General features: G+C 39.1%; 1 non-coding gene across 1 annotated transcript; it reads right to left on the bottom strand.

The window, feature by feature from the left end:
* Window positions 1-8,932: 8,932 nt before the first annotated feature.
* Window positions 8,933-9,039, bottom strand: LOC122033150. The gene has a single exon (XR_006126401.1). It is a non-coding gene; the product is annotated as a small nucleolar RNA R71 (small nucleolar RNA).
* Between the last annotated feature and the right edge of the window lie 6,504 nt (window positions 9,040-15,543).

Genomic DNA, 15,543 nt, shown 5'->3' with positions numbered 1-15,543 from the left:
AGAAATAGAGAGGTTGACTTCTATAACATGTATACCTGAAGTAGAAATCTTATTTCTCTTCTTCGTAAGATCTTCCAGGTATTCTTTGGAGTTCCTCTTCCAATGCCTTGCTTGTCCTTGATATAGGTGACAAAGATGTTCAACCATATCGTAAGCGCCCATCAACTCATGTTGCTTCTGAAGCTCAGTGTTCATGGTCGCGAGCATAAGACAGGACACATCTAATGCGTCATCTTGATGCTTCTTGTAAGCATCTCGATCTGCTCGCGTGGTAGTGGTAGGAGGAGCCTCCAGAATGGGCTGCTCCAGAACGTACAGTTTACGTTCTTGGGTGAGAACTATTCTCAGGTTCCTGTACCAGTCCAGGAAATTTGCTTCGTTGAGCTTGTCCTTCTTAAGGACAGATCACAGAGAGAAGGTGTTCGTATTCGACGTCATGGTAATCTACAACAGAAATAAATGCAGAAATAAATATCATATTCTTAATCATTTAATTAGGCCTTTAACTAAATGATGCTCCCACTGAATTCTATAATTCATGTGGGACAAGATCCACATCATACTAACCCTTGAGTTAGCTTTGGCTAATACGCCCAAGACTTAGTATGATCGGTAGGTAACGATTACCAATTACATCTCTATGCAACTCTTGTTTATAGGATCAATATCCACATTTATATTAAAACTCGAGTTAGCTTTGGCTAATACGCCCGAGAGTTAATATATATGTGATTTTGACCTATCTTTCAAACCGTTGGAAGAATGCCTATAGTTATACTCGATCCAACCGAGTTAACTAGGAATACTCAATCTAATTGAGTTGTACTCACCCATGCGTTGATAGGCGGGACCAAGATTGTCTCTCCGTACCCTACCAAGATAGTATGTGTTGCTCTGCTTTGGCAGATTCAACAACAACATGCGATCGAGGTAGTGGTAGGTATCACGGCATGGTAGGCATTACGAGTTGACGTGATTTAGATCTAATCTAAACGATGATGCGTATCATATACTCGATAGATCTAATCTAATCGAAGGTTGCATCATGTGCACGACTTAGATCTAATCTAATCGTAAGGCACTAATTAATTACTTAATTAACTAGCATGCATCACATACACACAAAATAATTAATTAAATAATTAATCAAATAATTTTGTGATTATGTCATGGCCCTACTACGATCTTCTCAAGCCAATGAGAAGATCGGATGGTCAACCTAAGGTCAATAGCTTCTCAAGCTCCTTTCTTTTGACCACCTTGTGTTGCTCGCGTCTTCCTCGTAACTCCGTCTCGAGTGGATCTTCCACCGCTCCAATTTTGTACATTACAATTTTAGAAACTCGAGTTACATTCGAGTCTAAATCTAATTTACAACAAGAATAAAATAGAAGGCACGACGCGCAGGTCGCGAATAAAAATACGGCACACACATCACATGACGACACACAGGCCATATTATGAATTACAACACAAATCCAATCACATTGGGTCTTTTTGGGCCATGACTATCACAAAATTAATATATAATTCAAAATTATATATTTTCATAATTTTTAGTAATTTTTTTTTATGATTTTTACAATTTTATGAGTAAATTTTTCCCGGCGGTCCCGTTTAGCGTTTTCGGGCGCAATCGCGGAACGAATCCCCTTGCGGGGCCAGGGGCAGCACCCCTATCCGCAATCTAACCATCGCGAGAGTTCCTTTCCGATCTAACAGCGCCTAAGCCCGCTGTCCCAAAAAATTTTGGGGTGAAACTTTGCCATTTTGAAAAATTCTTCTCGGTAGTCGAAGCCTACAAGTGCCGAAACACTTGTGCTTCGCTTCTACGAGAAAAATACCCATAAAAACTCTAAAAACCATAAAATTACAGAATATCACAGAAATGAATTTTTGTCATAAAAATAAAAACTAAACTCGTACAAGCTTCGCACGTGGCTCTGATACCATTGTTGGGGTTTTCGGGCCGCGAAAATCGTATTTTTACGTCGCGGAAACCCCGAATCACTGGATCTCGTGCAAAGAAAACTTTCGAAAATATGAGTACGAGTTTAAAGCTTCAATCTACAGAAGATCTACAAAGGAAGAAAACATTTTTATACCTTTGAAGCATGCCTTTCGCGTATCCCGCTCGTCCAAAATGCCGGATCTCTAGACCGTCAAGCGTACGGTCCTCTAGAAGTATCCACACGGACAACTTAGGTGGAGAAGACCTAAACAAAGGTGTGCTAGCACCTTGATAGGTCACGGCAAGAAGAGGAGAGGGAGAGAGCAAAAAGAACTCAAGGCAATCACAGCAAGGAAGGAGGAAGAACACTAGGAAGAAGATGGAATCAATAATACTCATCAATACCACAAAACAAAAACCCCCACCAACATTAGTGTGGCCGGCCACACAATGTAACCCCCTCATTTAATGTGGCCGGCCACATTAAGTGGTATAAGATGTGTAACCTCCATGAAGTGGCACACCATTATGAGGTGGAGATGATGTGGCAAGGTTAGTCATGCCATGTAGGATGAGTCAATCTTCATGATGTGGCAATACATCAAGTCAAACTTGATGTTTCAACTTCCATTTGGTCAAGTCAAAATTGACCAATTCTCTTCCTTGTTGAGTTAAATCCAACCTTTGATTCAAGTCAATATTAATGAATCTCAATTCATTAATATAAATTAACTCAATAAATCAAATTTAAATTAGACTCATTCAACAATTGAATCTAATTGAGTCTAACCCAATAAGTCTAATTTGAATCCAATCTTTGGTGCATCATATGACCTAATCCAATTGGTTCATCATATGAACCCAATCTCCATCCACTTGTTCTTTGTGTGTGACCCAATAGGTTCTTGTAACGTTGGCAATGTTTCTAAACTCCTTTAGAAACATAAGCAATGAACGACATCTAGCAATACATCATTGCTACCCAAGTTACAAGAATGTTGAGATCCAACATCACCTTGTGACTACTAATTGTGACTCCTCACAATATATGACAAGTGTCCTTCTATCCTAGACATCTAGATTGATCAATGTGAGGCATAGACTGTGTCATCCTCTAATCAATCTAAATCTTGAACTCCAAGTAGACTTACTCGATCAAATGAGCTCAATATCTCATATTGACTCATTTGGGCATGGCCATGCACTTAGTGTTGGGTTTTTCGGGCCGCGAAAACTGCTTTTTCGCGTCGCGGAAACCCCGAAACCCCCTAGCCATTGGATCCGTGCGAAGAAAACTTTCGAAAATACGAGTACGAGTTTCAAACTATGATCTACAGTAGATCTACAAAGGAAAAACATTTTATACCTTCGATGCGTGCCCTTCGCGAATCCCGCTCGTCCAAGGTACGCCGGATCTCGTGATTGTCAACGTAGACAATCCTCTAGAAGTATCCACACGAACAAGATGTGTTCTCTAACACACAAGGATGGAGAAGAGAGCACCACAAGTGTGCTAGCACTCTCTAGGGCTCTCGGGTAGGATTGGAAGAAGAAGAAAGGAAAAGAAGAGAACACACTCCTCTAAAATCTCTATGTGACTTTCACTAACCTTTCTTCTTGGATTAGATTCACTCTCCTTTCTTCTCCCTTGCTTGAAACCCACGACCAAGAGAAGAGAAGGAGCAAGAAGAGAGCTTAGGAGGAGGAAGATCACTTGAATGAGAGTTACTCTTGCAAAATGAAACTCTTTTCATCTAATTAAGTGGTTTGTAACCTCCATGGGATACCAAGAGTCACAACTCTTGGTAACTCCCATGAGGTGGCACTTCACTTAAGTAACCATGATGATGTGGAGCATCATCATTGGTCCACTTAATGCCAAATCACCAATGAGGTGGCATAAAGTCAAGTCAAACTTGACTCTTCATCTTCCTCTCAAGTCAAGTCAAACTTGACTTATCTCTCTCATGGTTGATCTAATCCAACCATTTAATTCAAGCCAATTTAATATAATGAATCTAATTCATTTAATTAAATTGATTCAATGAGTCATAATCTAAATTAAACTCATTGAACACATGAATCAACTTGAGTCCAACTCAATTAGCCCAATTAGGATTACTCTTAATCCAATTTGATTCATCAAATGAATCTAATCCTCTTGGTTCATCATATGAACCTAATCTCTATCCACTTGTTCTTTGTGTGTGACCCAATAGGTTCTTGTAACGTTGGCAATGCCCCTAAACTCATTTAGAAACATAAGTAATGAGCGGTATCTAACAATACATCATTACTACCCAAGTTACAAGAATGTCGAGATCCAACATCACCTTGTGACTACTAATTGTGACTCCTCACAATATATGACAAGTGTCCTTCTATCCTAGACATCTAGATTGATCAATGTGAGGCATAGACCGTGTCATCCTCTAATCAATCTAAATCTTGAACTCCAAGTAGACTCACTCAATCAAATGAGCTCAATATCTCATATTGACTCATTTGGGCATGGCCATGCACTTCGTGGTCTCACTCTATCAAGAATACCGATGTCTCTCCCGTCATATAGGAGGGATAGATCCCATCTACATCACTCACATCCCTCCGCATAATTTGTTACATATCCAGTAATCACCTTTATAGTCCACCTAGTTACGGGTGACGTTTGATGAAACCAAAGTACATAACTCCTTATGTAGGGAACCATGGCGACTTCAGGTCTAAGGACCAATAGTCATACTAATAGTCACATGAGAAAGTATATGACACTCATATAACGATCCATGATACTTTCTCATGGTGGGTCATTCAGTATACATTCTCTAATGCATACCCATGTGTCAACTTGATATCTCTATATCCATGACTTGTGAGATCAAGTCATCGAGTTGACCTACATGCTAGTCTTATTGCATTAACATTGTCCCTGAATGTTAATACTCGACTAGGAATGATTAAGAGCAGTGTTCCCTATATCATCTCACTATCGGTTCAACTAACCGATTGATATAGGTGATAACCTTCTACTCAAGGACGTTATTATACTTAGTTTATTTGGCACCAATACAAGTAAGTATAATAACCAAAAACCAAATGCCTTTATTTATATAGAATATGATACAACAAGTCCAAAATACAATCATCAAATGATTGGCTCTAAGGCTCTACCTAACAATCTCCCACTAGCACTAGTGCCAATCAGTGTAGGCTCTAAGCCCCAATGCCTAGTGTGACCATCACTTAGTGGTCTCACTCTATCAAGAATACCGATGTCACTCCCGTCATATGGGAGGGATAGATCCCATTTACATCACTCACATCCCTCTGCATAATTCATTACATACCCAGTAATCGCCTTTATAGTCCATCCTGTTACGGGTGACGTTTGACGAAACTAAAGTACATAACTCCTTATGTAGGGAACCATGGTGACTTCAGGTCTAAGGACCAATAGTCATACTAATAGTCACATGAGAAAGTATATGACACTCATATAACGATCCATGATACTTTCTCATGGTGGGTCATTTAGTATACATTCTCCAATGCATACCCATGTGTCAACTTGATATCTCCATATCCATGACTTGTGAGATCAAGTCATCGAGTTGACCTACATGCTAGTCTTATTGCATTAACATTGTCCCTGAATATTAATACTCGACTAGGAATGATTAAGAGTAGTGTTCCCTATATCATCTCACTATCGGTTCAACTAACCGATTGATATAGGTGAGAACCGTCTACTCAAGGACGTTATTATACTTAGTTTATTTGGCACCAATACAAGTAAGTATAATAACCAAAAACCAAATGCCTTTATTTATATAGAATGTGATACAACAAGTCCAAAATACAATCATCAAATGATTGGCTCTAGGGCTCTAGCTAACACTATTTAGTCAAACATGACATATAAGCACAATAACATCACACACACATTTAATCAAATATGAACAAGACATAAACATGCCATTCAAATGGGAAATTGACAAATCTATAGAGTTTACATTAATCACATCTCACAATTACTCCCTTAATCCTAGAACATGATAGATCTACTCTATAAAGTAAGGAAAAGAACCCAAAGATATTAAGATCTTTGGATACAATCCAAAGATTGGGGTCTTCAGATACAATCCAAGCTTCTGGAGGTGGACTCAATATCAGAAATAACTTTGGATCATCGATGGGAGCACGGATGAAGATTGAATGCTGACCAAGTGGGTCTCCCCAAGGGGAAATCCCTTCATCCCCTTCAAAAGGGGGAAGAACTCCCCTTATATAGGCAGGGCACACTCCCTGCTTGGGCCGTGTCATGGCTATGCCCTTGGGGCACAACCAGGGCATTTTTCGCCATCTCTTGGAGGGGCACAACCATACATTGGGGCACGACTGGCCTCTGGCTTGGCTCTAGAAGGGGGCATGACCGTGTGGTTTCACAGGACCACCCCTTAGATTACAGCTAGTGGGAGGTATAACCGTGCCTCAAGGGCATGACCATGCTTTGCTTGCTCTCTGGTGAGAGGCACGATCGTGTCTCTAGGGCACTGCTTGACTTTATTTGGCTATTGGTGTGACACATGGTCATGTCAAGGGGCATAACCAGGACTCTGCTTCTCTTCTAACATCACTCTAAAGCATGCTTTAGCTCCATTTTCATTTTGAAATGCATCCTATCAATAAAAACAAAGCGAGAGTAGATCTCCAAATAAAGAGAGTAATAATGCTAATATGCGTAGTTTGTATAAACTTTTATCCTTATTTTAACTCACATCTATTTATATTTCTTGATTACATTCTTATTATTTCAACATATTGCTCTCTTTGTCAGAGATTTACTCTTTTGTCATTTTTTGATTAACAGGTTGTGATTTAGAAAAGAAATGGAGACAAAACATACCTCAGAACTACACCAAGAAGAAGTAGAGGCTGGCTATGCCTCTTGGCACGGTCGTGCCTCCCTAGAGTCAAAAGCCAAGATATGGATGTGCCCCCTGGCATGGCCGTGTTCCCTACATCCGGAGCCATCTGCCATCTAGAGCCCAAATGGGGCCTGACAGTGTGGATCTATAGGTCATGCCTCCCATGATGTGAAGAAGACTTGACATGGCTATGCCCCATGACATGATCATATCTCTCAATAGGTAGAGAATTGGAACCAACTAAAGCCAGTAGAGAGGTGGCTGTGTGGATTTACACAGTCATGCCTCCCTAGACATGAAGAATGAGGACATAACCATGCTCCGAGGCATGACTGTGCCTCCTCATATTTGATCTTCCAAGACCTGGCCGTGCCAAGTTGGCATGTCCATGACGCGACCTATGTCTCATTCGGCCATGTCTCACTTATAAATAGGGGAATTCTTTCCCGTTTCAAAGGAAGGAGAGTTTCCCCTTGGAGGAGACTCAAGGTCAAGATCCTCGCTTCATCCACGCCATAGTCGACGATCTGAGGCTATTTCCATCATCTCGATCTTCTCTGGACACAAGGATTCAATCTGAAGATCTAACATCACACTTGGATGAGCTTTCCTTATAATTTTCTCTCTTGAATTGCTCAGGAAGCTTGTAATCTTATTGCCTTTGGATTCGATTATTCTTGTCGTAAGTAGATCTACTTGTTCTAGGATTAAGGGAATAATTGTAATATGAGATTAATGTGAACTCTATGAATATACCAATTTTCCTTCCAATGATGTGTTTGTGACTTGTATTTATTTGATTAAATGTGTATGTGATGTGTTTATGCTTAATTTTCATGTTTAATTAATTGGATATATAGATCGCTCACCCCGTGGAGTGGATACCCTAAATCATATACCCGAGGAGCCCCATGATAGGGGTAACCCTTTAACCGGACTTTCGAAGACATCTTGAAAGGGAGAGCGATTCTCTACACGGAAGAACCTAATTAGACTTAATGGGTTATTTCTTATTCTATGTTAATAGGTATATTGTATAATCTAGTATTGTAAACCCCGGGAGTCCTAGGTGACAAAGGGTAATTCTTTAACTAGACATCCTAGGTTATCTCTAATACATAGGGACATTGGGTAATTAAGGGAGCAACACTCCAACAAGATCGTTGCGGGGGGAGTGTCAGGATTTAGTTAGACTTCCTACATTACATAAGAATAGAGGATAGGAGACAAACAATCCATAACACATTGATCAACATTACAATGAAACCAAACCCCTAGAACACTCACCTTGATCCACTCTCCTTAAAACTCTCTCTCTCTCTCTTATTCTTTCAACCTTAGTTCGTGAGACTTCAACCAATACAAGGTTGCGAAAAAACTGTGCACTTATAGTTACATTAATTAGTTTTTGGCACTATTTCTGAGGATTGTTTGACATTAGTGACAAACATTTAAGTTAGACTAGATATTGTAAATATTTGTACATAATTTGCACTTTTATTTCTAGATGTTTAATTCTTACAATTTTAATTTCTACACTTACATTCTTTTATATTCAAAAAATACAAACAAACTATTCTTGAATTGTCTTTCTCTTATATGCGAAGGTCTAATTCTGTAGGAGAATTATTACCTATAGACCCTAAGAGCAAAAGCAACAAGAGGAGCAAGTAAGACAAAACATGACAAATAAACCTCTCGAAAATTATGCAGCACCATATACTCAAGGCCAATAGTCTAGTATCACCAGACCGACCATCAGAGCCAATAATTTTGAGATTAAGCCTGTAATAATCACAATGGTCTAATAACATCAGTTTGGTGGAGGCATACATGAGGACCCAAACTAACACTTGGAGGTTTTCTATAAAATTTATGGAACAACAAGCATGTACGGAGTACTAGCTGATGCAGTAAGCTACTCCTATTTGGTTTTTCTTTGAGAGATAGAGCAAAACTTTGGTTCACTTCTTTATCATCAAATAGTATTACATCCTCAGCATAGTGTGAGCAAGCATTCCTAGACAAATTCTACCTACCGAGCAAGACATCGCACATGAGAAATTAGATTGCTAACTTCAAATAGACTTATACAAAATCTCTCTATGAAGCATGAGATAGATTTAAAAGTATACTTAGATCATATCCACATCATGGATTGAAAAAATGGTTAGTGATCCACACTTTCTTCAATGCAATCAATTATCAGACTAAATTGTTTCTAGACTTTGCATGAGGAGGATCATTTATGAATAAAAGTCTAGATGAAGCTGAAGAGATAATAGAGAGTGTGGTGCTTAATCACCATCAATGGGCATTAGAAAAAAGTAGAACTATTTTTCACAAAAATCTGATCAAAGTGCCTAGAACATATGACCTTGATACTTGAGGTTGATATTTGTGAAGGTTGATGCTTTATCTAAGAAGTTTGAGTTAATGGGTTCCAACCCGATGAACGCAATTATGGAAGTTTGTGACTCCTATGGAGGGACGGAACTGTAGGAACTTTCGAGTCGCAAAAACTGTTTTTTGTGTTGCGGAAAACCTCGAAGTTCTAGCCACGGATCCGTGTGAAAATAAAAATTTACATATACTTAGTTTTCTCCTAGATCTACACTAGATCTACATGGTAGAGATTATACATTTGTAGCGAAGCCCTTCGCTTATCCCTCTCATCCAAAAGGTGCCGGATCTCGAAGAGTGTCAAGTGAACAGTCCTCTACAAGTATCCACACAGAAAAAAGGTGGAGAAAAATCACTTATAGTGTGCTAGCACTCTTGGTGGTCTCAGCAATGGAGGATGAGAGGGAGAAGAGAATGTAGAGAGGAAGAAGATGATATCTTGAATGAGCACTTGATTGCTTCACATCACCATTAAAGTGGCCGACCACCTTATGAGAGTTTATATACCTCCATGTAATACCAAGAGTCATGACTCTTGGTCTCCCTCATGAGGTGGCACACACTTGATGTAGCCTTGATGATGTGGAACATCATCATTGGCCGGCCCCATGCCAAGTCACAATGAGGTGGCATTTGGTCAAGTCAAACTTGACCCTTCATCTTCCCTCTCAAGTCAAGTTAAACTTGACCCATTTATCTCCCATGGTTGATCAAATCTAATCATTGATTTAAGTCAATTTGATTTAATGAATCTCTATTCATTGAATTAAATTGATTCAATGAGTCATAATCTAAATTAGACTCATTCAACACATGAATCAAATTGAGCCAACTCAATTAGTATAATTTGGATTACTCTTAATCCAATTTGATTCATCATATGAACCTAATCCTCTTGGTCCATCACATGAACCTAATCTCCATCTAATTGCCCTTTGTGTGTGACCCTATAGGTTCTTGTAACGTTGGCAATGCTCCTAAACCTATTTAGAAGCATAAGTAATGAGTGGTATCTAGCAACACATCATTACTACCCAAGTTACAAGAATGTTGAGATCCAACATCACCTTGTGACCACTAATTGTGACTCTCACAATATGTGACAATGTCCTTCTATCCTTGACATCTAGATTGATCAATTGAGGCATAGATCATGTCATCCTCTAATCAATCTATATCTTGAACTCCAAGTAGACTCACTCTAAATAAATAAGTTCAATATCTCATATTGACTCATTTGGGTATGGCCATGCACTCAGTGGTCTCACTCTATTAAGAATCATGATGTCACTCCCGTCATATAGAAGGGATAGATCTCATCTACATCACTCACATTCCTCCGCATAATTTGTTACATATCCAATAATCACCTTTATAGTCTACCCAATTACAGGTGACGTTTGACGAAGCCAAAGTATGCAACTCCTTATGTAGGGAACCATGGTGATTTCAGGTCCAAGGACTCATAGTCACACTAATATTCACATGAGAAAGTATATGACACTCATATAACGATCCATGATACTTTCTCATGACGGGTCATTCAGTATACATTCTCCAATGCATACCCATGTGTCAACTTGATATCTCTATATCCATGACTTGTGAGATCAAGTCATGGAGTTGACCTACATGCTAGTCTCAACGCATTAACATTGTCCCTGAATGTTAATACTTGACTAGGAATGATTAAGAGTAGTGTTCTCTATATCATCTCACTATTAATTCAACCAATCGATTGATATAGATAAGAACCTTCTACTCAAGGACGCTATTATACTTAGTTATTTGGCACCAATACAAGTAAGTATAATAACCATAAAGAAATGCCTTTATAAGTATATAGGAATATGATACATCGAGTTCATACAACAATCATCATATGATTGGCTCTAGGGCTCTAACTAACAATCTCCCACTAGCACTAATGCCAATTAGTGTAGGCTCTAAGGCCTAATGACCTAGTGTGACCATCATGCTTTCTCTGTGCCAAAGCCTTGGTCAAGGGATCAGCGACGTTAGCCTCTGTGGGTACTTTGCAAATCTTCACATCTCCTCTATCGATGATCTCTCGAATGAGATGGAAGTGCTGTAGTATGTGTTTGGTCCGCTGGTGTGAGCAAGGTTCCTTAGCCTGCGCAATTACTCCATTGTTGTCACAATAGAGCTCTATAGGATCAGCTATGCTAGGAACCACCCCAAGCTCAGTAATGAACTTGCGGATCCAAACTGCCTCCTTTGCTATTTCTGATGTTGCAATATACTCGGCCTCTATTATAGAATCAGCAACTGTGTCGTGCTTCGAACTCTTCCAGCTCACAACACCACCATTCAAGCAAAACACGAACCCAGACTGTGATCTATAATCATCCTGGTCAGTTTGGAAGCTGGCATCACTATAACCCTCTACAGCTAGCTCGTCATCGCCTCCAAATATCAAGAAATAATCTTTAGTCCTTCTTAGGTACTTAAGAATATTCTTGATCGCTATCCAGTGACGTTCACCTGGATCTGACTGGTATCTGCTCGTCATGCTCAAAGCATACGAAACATCAAGACGAGTACATAGCATGGCGTACATGATAGATCCTATGGCTGAAGCATAAGAGATCTTATACATGCAGTCTCTCTCCTCTATAGAAGAGGGACTTTGAGTCTTCGAAAGACTCACACCATGTGACATCAACAGAAATCCTTTCTTGAAATTCTGCATGGAAAATCGTAGTAATACCGTGTCAATATATGTACTTTGACTTAGGCCAAGCAATCTCTTAGATCAATCTCTATAGATCTTTATGCTTAGAATACAGGCTTCTTCACCTAAGTCCTTCATTGAGAAACAATTCCCCAACCAAGCCTTTACAGACTACAGCAAAGGGATGTCATTTCCAATGAGTAGTATGTCATCCACATATAATACAAGGAAGACAACTATGTTCCCAACAACCTTCTTGTAGACACAGGGCTCATCTTCATTCTTGATGAAACCAAACTATTTGATCGCATCATCGAATCGAAGATTCCAACTCCAAGAAGCTTGCTTTAGTCCATAAATGGACTTATGCAGCTTGCATACTCTTCTAGTATGCTGTGGATCTACAAAACCCTCAGGTTGTATCATGTACACATCCTCGAGCAAGTTTCCATTCAGAAACACGATTTTGACATCCATTTGCCAGCTCATAATCGTGGTATGCTGTAATAGCAAGCATGATCCGAATGGACTTAAATATCGCTACTGGAGAAAATGTTTCATCATAGTCAATACCATAAATTTTATTGAAACCTTTAGCTACCAAATAAACCTTGTAGGTAATAAGTCTATCCATGTCAGTCTTTCTCTTAAAGACCCACTTACACCCAATGGGTTTGACGCCTTCAGGTGGATCAACCAAAGTCCATACTTGGTTGGTGTACATGGATTCCATCTCAGATCTCATGACCTCTAGCCATGACTCAGAATCTGGTCTCATCACAGCTTCCTGATAGGAGATAGGCTCATTCTCAACGAGCACAACGCCATCATGGTCAGACAAGAGAAATGAGTATCTCTCAGGCTGACGACATACCTTATCAGACCTGCGAAGAGGTAGGTCTACTTGAACTGGTTGTTGTTCCTCAACTCCTTGTGGAACAATCTCATCATCCACAACACTTTGTGGTTCTAGTTCAACTTCCATCAAGGCTTTAGTGCTATGATCCATATCTTGAACTTCTGCAAGATTGAACGTACTCCCACTAGTTTTTCTAGAAACAAAGTCCCTTTCTAGAAATACCCCAGTCTTAGTCACAAACACTTTGTGTTGACTGGGAATGTAGAAGTAATATCCCTTCGTTTCCTTGGGATATCCTATAAAATAGCACTTATCATATTTGGGTCCCAGTTTGTCCGAGACTTGACGTCGAATGTAAGTCTCACAACCCCAAATCCTCATAAAAGACATCTGGGCATCTCTCCCAGTCCATATCCTATATGGTGTCTTTATCACAGCTTTGGATGGAACACGGTTAAGTGTGAAGGCTGCTGTATCTAGTGCATATCCCCAAAAGGATATAGGAAGATCTGTGTGACTCATCATAGATCGTACTATATATAATAGGGTACGATTCTTCCTTTCGGATACATCATTCCACTGTGGTGTTCTAAGAGGAGTGAGTTGGGATAGAATCCCACACTCAGCTAGTTAGTCATGAAACTCATGGCTAAGGTATTCCCCACCTCGATCTGATCGAAGTATTTTAATACTCTTGCCTAGCTGGTTTTGTACTTCATTTTTGAATTCTTTGAACTTTTCAAAGGATTGTGACTTATGTGTCATTAGATACACATAACCATATCTACTGAAGTCATCAGTAAATGTAATGAAGTATCTATAACTACCTCTGGTAGCGACATTGAAAGGGCCATATACATCACTATGTATAAGTCCTAACAAATCAGTCGCTCTTTCACTGTGTCCACTAAAGAGAGTCTTGGTCATCTTGCCCAGTAGGTATGACTTGCATGTCTCATATGATTCGAAATCAAATGAGTCCAGCAAACCATCTTTATGGAGTTGGGATAAGCGATTCTCATTTATATGACCTAAGCGACAATGCCAGAGATAGGTTTGGTTCATCTCATTTGACTTGAGTCTTTTGGTACTTATGTTATAGATGGGGCTCTCTAAGTCTAGAATATAGAGTTTGTTCATCAGAGGTGCACTACAATAGAATATATCATTTAAATAAACGGAACAACATTTGTTCTTTATTATAAATGAAAATTCTTTTTTGTCTAAACATGATACTATAATGATGTTCTTTGTGAGAGCAGACATATAATAACATTCATCTAATTCTATTACAAGCCCAGAGGGCAGAGATAGATAGTAAGTTCCTACAACAACAACAGTAACCCGTGCTCCATTGCCTACTCGTAGGTCCACCTCGCCCTTCGTCAATGCCCTGCTATTTCTCAACGCTTGCACATTAGTACAAATGTGAGAAGCACATTCGATATACAATACCCATGATGCAGAAATAGATAGATTGACTTCTATAACATATATACCTGAAGTAGAAGTCTCACTTCTCTTCTTCTTAAGATCTTCCAAGTATCCTTTGCAGTTCCTCTTCCAATGCCTGGTCTGACCGTAGTGGAAGCAGGTAGCATCCTTGGCAACCCCTCCTTTCAGTTTCATTACCTTGCCTTTGCCGTTGGCTTGGGTCTTTCCCTTACCTTTAGGCTTGCCCTTGCCTTTATGCTTTTGCACCATCAAAATGGAGTTGGGCTTTACCTTCTTAAGGTTAAGCTCAGTAGTTTTTAACATGCTTAGCAGCTTAGGCAGTGGCTTGTCAATTTTGTTCATGTTGTAATTCATGACAAATTGATTGTAGCTCTCTCGCAAGGATTGCAAGATCAAGTCAGTGGCAAGTTCTTGGCCAAGTGGGAATCTTAGCTGTTAGAATGTATACTAAAAGCCTAGCTTTTGGTATAAACATTTATCTAGAAATAAGAATCACATTGGTCAAATGTCTACATTTATGATAAATATAGTTGTTCAATTAATTTATATTGTAGATAACATGGTGTGTGGTGTCACACACAGAAGATCATGTTATCGGTTTCCTTATAAATTATAAACAGTAGCTCACGACTAAAATGGAAAGGAACAAACCATTGGAAGGTCGTAGTGTAATTATGTATTAGTTTATCTTAACTATATAATTACACTAGTACACTTAGAGTGTATTGAGTAGGACCATTAGAGGTCGTTTCTTTTATACTGACTTTATAAAGAAACAAAGACCTCAGTTATTATGGAAGTGTGTGCTCTTAATCCTAATATAATAACAAGCACATATATTTGATATTTATTTCTTTAATTTATCAATGGGTGAGATTTAGTTCGATGAATCAATAAGCCCGATAAGTTGGGAAATGATATCACTTATAGTGTGTGATGTTGATTATAGAAGGAAACTGTGTCCTAGTGATCTAGGTTGAGAATGTCCCCAAGAGGAGCTCATAAGGATTGTCATGTTAAACCCTGCAGGTGGACATAGTCCGACATGACGATGAAGTTGAGTGGTACTACTCTTGGAGCTAGATATTAATTAAGTGAGTTATCGTAACTTACTTAATTAGTGGACATTGTTATCTTAAATACAGGGAGACTAACATACTCATAATAAGAAGGAGCCCAAAATGTAATTTGGGATTGGTGCGTAGTTCAATAATAGTTCTTTAGTGGAATGAATTATTATTGATGAAATTAA

The sequence above is a fragment of the Zingiber officinale genome, chromosome 11A (assembly GCF_018446385.1).
Source record: "Zingiber officinale cultivar Zhangliang chromosome 11A, Zo_v1.1, whole genome shotgun sequence".
Taxonomy (NCBI): domain Eukaryota; kingdom Viridiplantae; phylum Streptophyta; class Magnoliopsida; order Zingiberales; family Zingiberaceae; genus Zingiber; species Zingiber officinale.
This window is presented reverse-complemented; position numbering and strand designations above follow the sequence as displayed.